Source organism: Cupressus sempervirens, chromosome 7, assembly GCF_028749045.1.
Source record: "Cupressus sempervirens isolate cs-2001-9-10 chromosome 7, ASM2874904v1, whole genome shotgun sequence".
Classification (NCBI taxonomy): domain Eukaryota; kingdom Viridiplantae; phylum Streptophyta; class Pinopsida; order Cupressales; family Cupressaceae; genus Cupressus; species Cupressus sempervirens.
In genome coordinates, this window is record NC_143124.1 from 828,244,156 (window position 1) to 828,258,161 (window position 14,006).

Sequence of the window (14,006 nt, forward strand, 5' to 3'; positions counted from 1 at the left end):
TATACATATATATGTATATATATGTATATATATGTATGTATATACATATGTATATATATATGTATATATACATATATACATATATATGTATATATACATATATACATATATATATATACATATGTATATACATACATATATATACATATATATACATATATATATATACACACACATATATATATACATATATATATGTGTGTGTGTGTGTGTGTGTGTGTGTGTGTGTGTGTGTGTGTGAAGCCTAAAACTTCTATATCCATAAAAAGCTAGAACCATATTAATCTTTTTAAACTACATTAATAAAATATTGTGTCATTATTCATATTAAAATGGTAATGTAACCTTAAAACAAAATTTAGTGCCATGAATCCTAAGGTTGAATGTAGATGGTAGAATGAAGAGTTTAGCTTGGAGCTTTGAGCTGGATATATTGACCAAATATATGGCATATATAATATACGCTCAGGGTCCTTGGTCTTGTCATATTAGGGCCTACACTTGACATATTGGGGATAGGGTCTTTGGTATTAATGAAGCCCTCTAATTTAGGCAAATTTGTAGAATATTCACAGAAAATTCACAATTTGATCTACTTTGTATTATGCTATAACTTATTGACCTAAATATTACCCTAAATTTTTAAACTTTGATAAAGCTATTATCATATTTTGAATAAATACTATTGTTGATGTCAAGGGCAGTTCAAACACAAGAAATTTGTGATCAACACATTTTAAAAATGAGTTCAAACAAACTCTCTACATTGCATCCACAATAGTTTAACGTTTTCAACTAGCTATCCAAAATATAACCAAGGGAAACAATCTCACGAGTATGAAAATTCTAATAAAATATTTTAAACAGACTTGGCCTATAAACACAATTCACCTCAACAACTAAGCTAACATCAAGAGGAAAAACAAGAGACATATAGCTATAGAACCTAGCTCACTCACAAGCAAGCATGTGCCCTCATCAGCAATCATGTCAGCATGCTTCTGTGAAGTAAAAACAAAAATATTTAACCTTGAAGGCTCATTCTCATGAAGAGGGAACATGAATACTAGAAATCTCATTAGAACCATTTTCATTGGAGCTAATAAAACAACCACTTTGAGCTCTAAACCTTGTTTGTGTTCCTCAAGTTAAATGCTTTCAAAACCAACCTTCAATAACACCATTTTTAGGCTACATATAAATATCCATGGCAATGTCCTCATTGTCCTTACCAGCATAATCATTTTTCAAGGGTGGAATTTACTTTTCATTTCATCCTCGTGTGCACTTTCTTGGAACAGGGTGAACAGTGACACAACATTCCTCAATAGAATAAAAGCCTTGGAGTACACATCCAATAGATGCTAAGTTTTAACTTTTTATTCTTTGATTGAAATTTTGCTTTAGTACCATTGTGACCTTTTCAGACCTCCGTAACCATTGTAAAGAATTAAATAGAGAAGTTATCAAATTCTTCCCCAAAGATGGAGATGAATCTTTGATCAACCATTTCTATTAGAATGATATTGTAGTATTTACCCATAATGGTCATTTAAGTCACCTAATGCATAGTTTAGAATATCATTATTGACAACTATTGCTGAGGGCAAAAAAAAAGGGTAAATATATAAAGGGAACAAAATGATGAAATATCAAACATTGTAGGTAGCCACACATAAATCCCATATCACATTTGCATTATATGTTATAGGCAGCAATAGTTGTGGATCATTTTAGACCTACAACATGCAAAGTGTCTATTTTATGTTAGTTTGAGCTTCACTTGGTCTCAAGAATACTATAATATTCTCTACTTAACAAGGCCAACCATGTGAAGGTGGAAGCTCATCTAGCCTCACCCCCCTCCCCCTAACATCAATTTAAAGTACCCATTATCATCTAATTACATACTTCATTCATCCATTTATGAACTATAACATTCATTAATATGATATAAAATTCATTAATACACAATACTAATGATGAATTCATTAACACATAACAATATTCATTAACATAAAATAAAAATCTGTATTCATACATATCATTCATACATAATTACTTTAAAAAAAGTTCTTTCATTATCCAACAAGGTTTATCAAAGAAGATTTTTAAAACATCATTTTCTTAATTTTTTTTTTTGATCTCTCTTAAGAAAAGCACTCATAGGAGCATCCACATCTACATCATTCTCCTCCTCTTCTGACACGTGTAATGTCAAATTTCGATGGCTCCTTCTCTTTGGAGGAGTAGGAGGTTGTTGCACTAAAGGGGGCTCTATTGCAAGAACAAGTGAAATGGATAAATTGGCATACTCATTTTATTTTTCTAACTATTACAAGTTTGTAATTAAGTACAAGTACAACATAAAATGCATTTTTCTTACCTGAAAATGCCATATCATATACATTAACATTTTGATATGCCACCGCATCAACATGTTGAACACTTGGAACATGGTCCACTCCTTTAACATGGTGTTCAACATGCTCTGAAATATTAAAAAAAAGGATACACATCAAATTCCAATTGAAGATGTTAAAGTGTATTCATAATTGCAAAATTAATTTCCAATAGAAAATTAATACCTCCATGACTATAATGCACATCATGGCCTTCGTCATGAGCAGGTTTTGTGGTAGGATATGAAGGCTGGAGTAAAATGTTATGCACATTGTTATGTAGTCAATTTATGTTTAAAACTGGTACCAAAAAAGAATCTTCTCAACTATTTAATTTGATTTACTTTTCATATAACCAATTTACCTGTGAGATAAGATTTGGTGCTCTGGATTCTTGGGCAAGGCTCACAGATTCTTCATGTAGGCATGCAACCACAACCTTATAGCCTTCCTTCAAGGGAATTATTCTTTCTTCATTTGTGACCTCCGGATTGAAATCTATGCCCTATGTTTTTTGCTTGATAATGTCAGTTTTCCATGTATGGTTTCATTAAACAAAACTATTTGCAATATTATATTTAAAAAAAAAAAAAATTTCATTGCTCTACTGACAAGTCGAGACTTGAGATTCATATAGCCACCAAAGCCAAGTTTGTGTTTGCCAACCTTTTCTACTATCACTTTTGTAGCCACAGATGTGTCCTGCAATCTATGAAAAATTTCAAATATCTTAGATTATATATTTACAATATCAATAATTAGTGCATGATTACAATGTATGTAATACTATAATGACATACCTCTTTTTGCCCTGTGCTGCTTCATTATCTCTATCTTCACATAGCCTTTTCTCCTTTGCATCTTCTATTATTTCATTCCACTCCATCAATGGAATCATAGGAGGATGGCCGTACTTTGGGTTATCCTTAAGAGCCCTTCTATATTCATCCCTCACAATCTTTATATGCTTTCCTACTCTTTTAAAAAGTAGGCCAGTGTCAAAAATGTTTTTTCCAAATTTCTCCTTGATAGATGCAATCAGCTGATTTTTTAATTCCACAACTTGTAAATTCAACCTTTTTAAGAAAAAAATAGATTGTTAGATCAATAACTTTAATATATGACGATAAATAGAAGAAAAGAAAAATTATGTAGCAATAATATGAAACTACATACCTTTTACGTATGGTGGGTCCAAATAGTCTCAATGTCATATGAAAATATCTACAAAAACATAAAGGATTTATTAGTCCAAAATGAGTTATGAAAAAGTAAACTAAATTTACACTTTAAATAATAAAAATTTTAAAGCACTTGGAAGCTTTCTTTCTTTTAATGGAAACATAGTTTTCTTATTCAGCAAAAATGCCACTTCATATGAACCAGTACTAATCACATGAACTACTTCAAGAAATGGATCAGCTTCAGTAGTACTACTCTTTGTTGGTCTACCTCCCTGCCTATGTCCATGTCTCTCTATGTGTGGGTATATATGTATGTATGTATGTATGCATGTGTTTGTGTGTATGTAGGCTTTTGTAGACATCATTTAAGCACTTATATGCTACTTCATTGTTCATCAACTTGTAGAAATAAATTACAAAATATAGCACATTACAAAATATAGAAAAACAAGGTTTTACTAGTTCTAGTGGGCATAGATGATGATGTTTGCATGATCCTTGTTGCAAACAATGCAATAGGCAATACTGGACTGCAAACCGAAGGAGGAGTCTGCACTTCATCATGAGCTAAAGAATAGAATATTGTTAGCAAAGACATTTGAAATGGATAAAGATCAAATGGGATACTAGTGAGAAATGTCCACAAAAAAAAAGGTAAGTGTTATAATGTTGATCAAAACAAACAAAGTGTTACTTACATGAAGGTTGTGCGCAACAACCCTCACCATGTTCACCATGTGATGTCACAATTGACACATATGTCTATACAAAAACACATAAAATTAATCATCATGATCCATAAGATACTATACAATATTAATATCTCTTGAACTTCTATTACTGCTTTAGTCGAATTACTGCTTACCTTCAAAGATTGGATTCTATAGTCCAATTCTGTTCTTAGTGCCTCTTCCTACTCACTTCTGTCACCCTTGATGATAATGTTAACAATTTCATTAGTGTATCTTTGCTTAATTTTTTGGGTGATGAATATAGGGTCAGTACTAAGGTCAATGTCATGTAGATATGACACCTATATTTCAAATAGCATTTGATGAGCGATCATTGTAGCTTTTTCCTATCATTTGTGACATCAAATATCTATATAATTTCATCAAAATAACTTCAAATCTATAAAGAGAAGAACATAATAATATGATATTTGTTTCTATATTAACATTAAAATTTACAATAACTAATGTTTACCTATATTGAAGGTGTCTGAGATGGTGCATCCATATCACCCTGTGGAAAAAATTAGTAAGTCTTAGAAATCAACAATGAAATTAAAGTAATAGACTTACCAAAAAAATATAAATAATAAAGTAGATTGTATATGTAAATCATTTATTTTAAAAATTTAGTGTAACTAATGTTTATATCTAAAAAAATATTTGACATGTTCTACTTAATGTTTATATGTGCACATATGGTTTGGAAAGAAAAATTTGGTCATACAAGACCCCATCATAGTTGACATTGATCCTACCTAGACATTTGATTGATCATCATGATCTTCATCCATGTTATCATCATCATCATCATCATCATCACCATCATCGTACTTGTCACTTTGATCATCATCATCACCACCACCATCTTCATCACCATTATCATCCTTTTGATCACTATCATCATCATGACCATCATTGCCATGATCACCACCATCTTCATCACCATGATCATGATCATCATCAGCATCATCATCATCATTATCACCATTTTTGTTAGCATGACCAAAATCATTACCATCTTCTTCTTCTTCATCACTTGGTAACTATTGTTCCTGATAATCATTTACTTCCTCTTGGGTCATGTCTAATAAAAAATGACCAAGCTGGTTTGTGTGGAACACCAAAGTAAAACACTTGCTTGCATTGGCTTGGAAGAACATAGGGCTCATCTCCAACTGGCTCAAATGACCTTGTATTAATCATAGTAAATCTACTATCATGTTCAATAATAGCCCTATCGAGAACCTGAACCACTTGATGACAAATAGAACCATTTTTAATGAATTAAAGTCACACTCAAGTATATCATCCAAAATTCCATTGTATCAACTTTTTAGATTGTTGAGGATGTATGTCAATTCTAGATGAAATATTGGTGACCATGAAGACAACACTTATCTTAGAATCACACATTTTCTTCATTTCATCTAATTTTTTTATGCAGAATTTATAGCCATGGTAGTATATAGCTTTGTGGTGTTTGACCTACAATTATTCAAACATGTCAAGAGTCTTCTCATTGATCTATGAGTTTATATTAAACTTATGTCTCATGATTAGTAATCTTATACATACCTTTGTATCTCTTAAGCCATATATTAGATCAAGTACCATTAGCATAACATTGGGATCTCCATTACGATGAACTTCTTTAACCAATGATACAACACCATCCCATGTTAATGAGCGACCATTTTCTTGAGACTATTCAATCCATATTGTCATCCTATCAAGATTATTTGCAATATACAAGTGTAGTGCATCCCACTCATGACCAACTATAAAGAAGACAATTACACCAGTTAGATTCAACTTATATATATTGATGATGGATAAGAATTGTTAAATTACCAAAAAAAAACTTATAATTACCTCTCACCCTCCTCAATCAACCTTTTCCTTTCAGGTACTCCCCTTTGAATTTGTCATTATAGTCGAGATCCCAAATGTGATCTACATGGATACCTGCTGCAAAATTTGAAAAATATTCACTAATATACACCATGGTCTGGTATATCATATATCCCTCTATCATAGAACCCTCAAGATGTTCTCTTTGTCAAACAAAGCCTTTCATAAATTTCAAGTGCCTCTCAACCATCCACATTGATCTAGCTTGTATAGGTCCACACAACTCAATCTCCTCAACTTGATGTATGAGGTAGTGTTCTTGAGCATTGAAAAATGTTGGAGGTAAATACTTTTTCATTTCACACATAAGCTATGGAATTTTTCTCTTCCAATATTTAATTTTTTTTTTTATCAATTTCTTTACATGATAACTACCTAAAAGAGATTCAACACTCAAAAAATATATAAAGGAGATTTCAAATAAAATTATACAATAGATTTCAGATAAAAAGCTACAAATCTAAGAAAAAACACTTCTAACCTCATGTATTTTTTAAGATCATATAGAACTTGTTTAATAATATTGTCAAACTATTGTGGAAGAGATAGAGGTAGGACAAACTACAATCATTAAAAAATGATCATTTCAATATATTATTAAATAATGCAATTGGTACTACATTCAATCTTACAAATATACTGTAAATAGAAAACATGACTTACCTTGAGGAAGGTATGCCAATCATGTGTTTTCAACCCTAGCACAAAATCACCTTTCTTTGATATAAGAGTGCTTATATTTGCAGCAAATCCTGTTGGAAATTTTGTTCTTTTTAAGACTTCTTTTAATGCATCACTTTGTTGCTCCACTAATAACCAAGGAAGGGCACTTGTATTTATGCGGTCTCCATTTCTATTTGAGTCAATGAAAACTTTTAGTGCATAATTGGATTCATGAATGTTAGTACAAATTTTAGCAAATTGTTCACGCCTTCCATCCAACATTTTCCATAGTGTCTCTATCACATCCTTTCCAATATGCATAGCATCAAAAAAATGCATGATTGGAAGATCCTTGTAGTATGGTAGCCTACTAAATTGAGTAGGATAGCTTTTCATTCCTTTAGGAAGTTGGTCATTGATGCCCTGACAACCTTTATGAGCATCAATTACAACATTAGTAAATATAAGACAATATCAAACTACAAATTGTAAACTTTGGTTGACAAATTGGATATTACCTCGATGATTTAGTTGATCGTATTCCAACTTCCATAAATGAGGTGGCATTCTTCATGGCCTTGATAATGTCTCTCCTTTCCCATTGAAAAGATGTTTTTTGGCAATTCGATACCTATGATTATTGTGGAGAAAGTGTCTAAAGTCATCAAACACCTGCTTTCCTAAACTTCTTGAATGATGACATTTCATCTTCGGACCACAAATTGGACATGCAAATTTTTCTTTTGTTTGAAGACCTAAAAGATTGTGTATAATTGGATCATGTGCAACTTAAGCATTCGATAGAAATGTGTAAGCGCTATAACAGACCAAAAATATGTGATCTTAACAATATAACATACCACAAAAATGAGGTATCCCAAGGGCATCATGTATTGTCCATACAAGCATTGCATGGAATTGAAATTGTTGATGTCCTATCAGTCTAAAGGTGTCATACATAGTGATGCCATTCCATAACTTCAGCAACTCATCAATTAGGGGCTCAATATACACGTTCATATCTTTAACTTGGTATTTACCTAGCAATTGAATGAACATAAACATTACGTAATTATTATAACCATTTTCATGCACTATTTATAAATTAATTTAGATAACTATAAAATAAAAAAATACTTGACACAATCATTGACAACATTATGTGCTCCCTCTTTATGGACATCCAAGGAGGAATGTTATTGTAAATAACAAAAATAGGCCATATTGAGTAAATAGATCTGATATCTCCATATGGATTGACACCGTTCGCCACCAATGAAAACTTCAAATTATGAGGCTCTTCTTTAAAGTGTGACCATGGTTCTTCTATCTCTTTAAATGCAAAACTAGCGGCAGGCATTCACATAATGTCATCATGACTTCTATTGTGTGCATGGTAATCCATAAATTGTGCCAAGCTATCGCACCTGAATAACCATTCAAGACGTGGAATAATGGGAATGTACCGAAGAATCTTGTGAGGCACTTTTTTGTGATTTGATTTGTCTAATATCTAATAACATGAAAATTAGGGCATTCTATTGCAAATTCATTTTTTTTATGATGTAGACAGTAATCACTGGGACATGCATGTATTGTCTGATACTTCATTCCAATTTGGTTCATAATGTTAGATAATTCTTGGTACAAATGAGGCAAAATGTTTGATGGTGGTAACAAAAACTCACTAATCAACCTACAACAACAAATATGCATTGTTAATATAATGAATAGTAATTGCATGCTAACATTGAAGATGACAAAAATGACATACCTTAGCATACGTGACATTGCTACATTGGATATACTATTCATAACTTTTAAGTTCACCAACAACACTATAACCGAGAGTAGAGTTGTTTGGGAGCCTTCATATAAGGGCTCGTGTGCCTTCTCAAGTAAAGGTATATCAAGACCATCTTCATCATCATTATCAGATTCACTAGTACCATCATTGTGAGCCTCTTCATCACCTGCCCCAATACCATCTTCTTCAATCATGTCCTCTGGCACATTATCATCTTCTTGCATGGGAGTGTTATCCTCAGCTTGGATATTTACACCTCCATGTTCTTCTAGTAGGAAATCCACATTCAATAATGGACAAAAATCGTCGCCCCCTTCAACATGACCATATTGCCTACAATGACTATGGGATATTGTGATTAGAATTCTTTGATTCTTTAAGCCTTTACACTTTTAGCAAGGACAATAGCATTTATTAGGTTTTCTTCAAAACTAAGCCCACAATGCAACCATTGTCTCATTATTTTGTTCTGGGTTCATATTGTTAGGTGTGGTCTTTCTTCACAGGAAAATATACCTGCAAATAAATTAGACATGTTGTAGTTAATATTTATATCTACACATATGGAAATTATTTATTAATATTTTCAAATGTAACTAAAATGATCCTATAATTTCTAGAAGGCCTAGATGTTTGCAAAATGTGGATTTATAGACAATGTATCTTAGTTATTTGCAAAATGCCTCAAAGAGATGTCACAAGTTGAAAGTTACTTAGGTGCTATTAGAAACATGCCATGGCTAATCTTGATAGCAATGAATAATGTGCTTAATGCATCAACGAATGAAGATGACTAAAAGATTGAAACATATTAATGTAATCTTCAATTAAGAACATGTGAGCTCAAAAGATGGGTAAATCTCAAAAACTCATGTGCCTAAGATCATTACAATTTCAGCAATGAAATAATTGCAATTGAAATTTGTTGAAAAATAGGCCTAACTGGGTTGGCCTAAGGGTCAAAAGAAGAATTCGAATTTCACTTAATTACAAATCAATTAGCTTATCCAAGTTTTGCCTCATGGTGGTTGTACAATTTAAAAAAACTTAATCGTTAGACCATTTGGGCCTAACATCAAGGGATGTGAATTTAGGACTCAAATATATATAAAATTTGGATGTCATAGAACTAATATCAAATTTCTATTTCTAAAGCAAAAAATGCTCTAAATAAATGTTTGTTGTTAAATGTGATTAAACTACAATAATAGCATCCAAAATAGTACCATTCAACATGCATGCATTTAAGTTAAGGTGGCAATGCTTCCCAAATAAAGCATTAGAACTTCAGACATTTAGAACTTACATCTATAGAACCCTCGTGATCCTATGTGAATAGTAGGCAACTCATAGCTCAACATCAATGACTTCATATGAATTGATACAAGAATTAATAATGTTTCGCATTGAAGGATAACTTCAAACCAAGATTACAAAATGACACAACCCCAAGCATTTTTTTACTCTCCCCATACCTGTTGCATTTTAGAGACATGGGTATGCATTAGAAATGTCCCCTGGGTCATTCCTAATCACTAGTGCTGGTCCAGAAATGGCACTCAACCATCCATAAATAATATCAATAGTACAAATAGATCAAGGGCTGGCTAACCCTCCCCGAGATAGTTGAGTCCATCAATGATGTCCCTCAACCATATCAGAGTCAATCTACCATCCCTGGTATCAGGATCATTTTAGAAAAGAAAAATATATATTTCTTCCCATGCCGAATAAAAATAATCTTAGGCTTATAAAACCATGCATATATGTTGAGGGAGAGGAGTGTATTCTATTCCCATAGAGAGGAATGGAATAATTTTTTTCATTAAGGATAGAAGATTATCATAAATTTTGGCAAAATCATACAGGCATTAAAACAAAATAACATAGAAAACAATATTGTGCTACTCTTATAGACCATCCAAAACAAAATATAAAGGACAAAACATAATTTTTATAGTTTTCACTTATTCTAGGCTTGGTGAGTTGTTAAAACAACTTGTAACCAAAATATAATTGAGCACTTAGAGTTCCCAACACTCCCTCCACCCCCCAACCCCACCTTAATGTGAATAGGATAGAAAAATATTCACATAATTCTCTGCAGTATGCTTGCCCCTTTGGCATGCCATTCTTTTGGCTCATGACCTCAATAAAAAAGAAAGCTTGTCTCCTTCCATGGTTTTAAATAGACTTACCACTAGCCTTGATAAGAACAAGAACCGAAAAACTATCCACGTCATGTGGTTTTTGGGATACTCCTACCCATAGTTCACAAACTTGAATTCAGAGAGTACTCTGCAAGCTCAAAAATTTCAACTCAAAGAAATTTTGGCATATACTCAACAAAAACTTGGCAACTTAGAAAGTACTAAAAATGAAAATCTCTTAAAAATATATATTTTTGTTTTGTAAAATTGAATTACAAAATGTACGATATTAGATATTGACATCTCAATAGAAAGAATGCATAGTTTTATAGCACTAACAACATGTAAAAAATGCATTTTAACTGATGTTTTACCTACATCAACATTTTTAACTACATTTTTTTACATTTACAAAAATGAGAGAAAATTGTGAGTACTCACCTAGCAAAAAAAATTGAGAGTACTCGCAAAGTTTGCAAACTATGTTGTCACCAACCCTTTCAAATCCTTGAACTAACTACTTTGGTGCTTTTGTTTGCCATTATGCTTGTATAGTAGGGAATTTATATAGAAGTCAACATAAATATGAAAAAATATGAAAAACACATTCTCTAAAGACACAATGTTCTTAATTGTAGTCATTGTTATTGACTGTTGTCACTCAATCTGAAATAGCATAGACAATTGTCACTGTCATAGGAAGCTGCCATTGAATTTAGTCATTTTGGCACCAAAAAGGAATGAAACATTGGTAACTAGTACCCCTCCCCTCCACTCCCCACAATGAGGCATGTCCACTTATTCACACGACCAGGAACACTAAAAAGAAAATCATATCATGTTGCATACTATTGTCTAGATCTTTTTGTCTAGTTATTGTTACACATGATAACCATTGCTAATGAAATCATTCATTGAATGATCATCTTCCAAAAAAGTATGGGAGTTAGAGAATCATCAGAACTAGAGGACCTCTATAGTGATCTTCTCTTTAATACAACCACTTTTCCAACATTCAGATACCATGGAAAAAATAATAGAAAATGATAATTGATGACTAACAAGAGGACATCAATTGTCCACTTTCCGTTGTTGCCTCTTGCCTACACTAATTTGCTACTCAAAAAAAATGAAATTTCAGCTCAGTAAAGCCCCCCTCAAGTTGGATGCCAAGTACACACAATAACACATCAAGTTGTAAATAAGGAAAAAAAACATAAACTTTGATAGTTTTACATTCATCCATACAACAATTAAAGTTCCTAAAAATAGAGTAGGACTTTCCTTGAAAATAGCCCAACTTTAAACTAACATTCATCCATACGACAATTAAAGTTTTTGAAAATAGAGTAGGACTTTCCTTGACAATATCCCAACTTTAAACTAATGCACAAAACAACTTTATAATAAGATATTTTAAGACACTATATGAACAATAATTAAACAAAATACTAAAATAATAATAATAAAAATCATGCATTATAGAAATTCACCATTCAAAACAATAAATATCTAAAGGACTAAACATCCTATGTATGGTTTTCAATATTCACTCATTCTAGACTTAGTGAGTTGTTAAAATAACTCATAACCATAGTATAACTTAGCACTACAATATAACTGGTAACCCATGTCAGTCTTCCAGGTGTCCAAGCAGAACAAAGAACTATTTGCCATCTACAATAGGGATGTCTAAACCAAATCTAAATCTAAGTGTTAAGCTCCACTTACTAGCATATGCTCCTTATTTTCAACTTATAGGTTATTGCTCTCATTTTTTCTAACATGTTTTTTTATAATTTATTCATTCATTCTCATGGAAGAACAACTTTTTTAAAGTTATTACACACTCAAGTCTCAACACTAAGGATAGGAACAAACATTGTTATTTCTATATAAAATTTATTGATTGAAATTGTCTGATATGTGTGTGTACTACAGCATAACAAGATCGAGTGTCAAACTCCACCCATTAGAATATGTCCTCATTTCAACCTATATTCTATTGCTCATGGGTTTGCTTCTAAAATATTGTTTTACTATTCATTCTAATGGAAAAATAAAAACTTTCAAGTTATTGCACTCTCAACATGAATGGAAGAAACAAAGTGTGTTCCACTTTTGTGGATACGCACAATCTACATGTGTGCAAGTGTGGGTGAAATCTATACATGTGCATGTATTTAGGGTGTGCAGGGGGATCACGATGTGGGTGTGGGTGTGAATGTGCACATGTGTGTGGTGTGTGTATCCATGGACCAAAATTGATGGGACACTATGAGAAGGATCTAAATATCCCCCTTTCAATAGAATGTATATTCAACCTGATTAAGATGAAAAAAAAAGATGACTAAACATAGGCTGCAAATTTTGGTGGCTTTCTTTTATGCACCAAGTTTAAGCTTCTATATTTCAAGATGTCAAGTTAAAACTATTTTTGAGTCTACTCTATTTATCTATACAAATATTAAAGAAACCTTTGTTGATAAACAAGATGTGAATTGAGAAATTTTTTTCCTTGTTCTCTTTTGGCTACTAGAGATCTGAATTCATCATTAATGATTTTGGAGTTGACAGAAAGAGAAGAATAGGGGACGCATAGCTTACAGCTTCTAGGTTTCCTTTCATTCAATAGGGAGTAATGTTAAAAGTGGAGTAATGTTAAAAGTTGTGATTTTTATGCTCTAATTGAAGTTCCACTAACATGTATGAAATGTCTTCTTTTATCGAAGAAGAAGATTCTCATCTTAAAAATGAAGGGAATAAGATGGCTCTAATTGGTTTATACTTAGATGTAAATTGAAAGCAAAGAAGTGTTAATTTTTAGAAGACTAGTCAATTTAATTTTCAGCATGCTTTAATAGGCTTTAAGGATAATTATATTGAATTTACTTTGCAATCATTTTTTAGTTTAGAGCCCATAAATAGCTTAGTTTTCTTTCTTTCTCAATTTAATGAGTGTGGAGGATGATAGGACTGGGTTAGTTTTGGCTTATTGCCAAGTTCTTTTTTTTTCCAACTCATTCAGAATAAGTGGAAGCTTCAGGTTTCTTAATTGGGGAAGCATATAAATTGCTTGGACCCAATGAGCAGCATTCAAATACAACTTCACTTATGTAATATTTAGGAGACATTTATATTTTATTTAGGAGCCA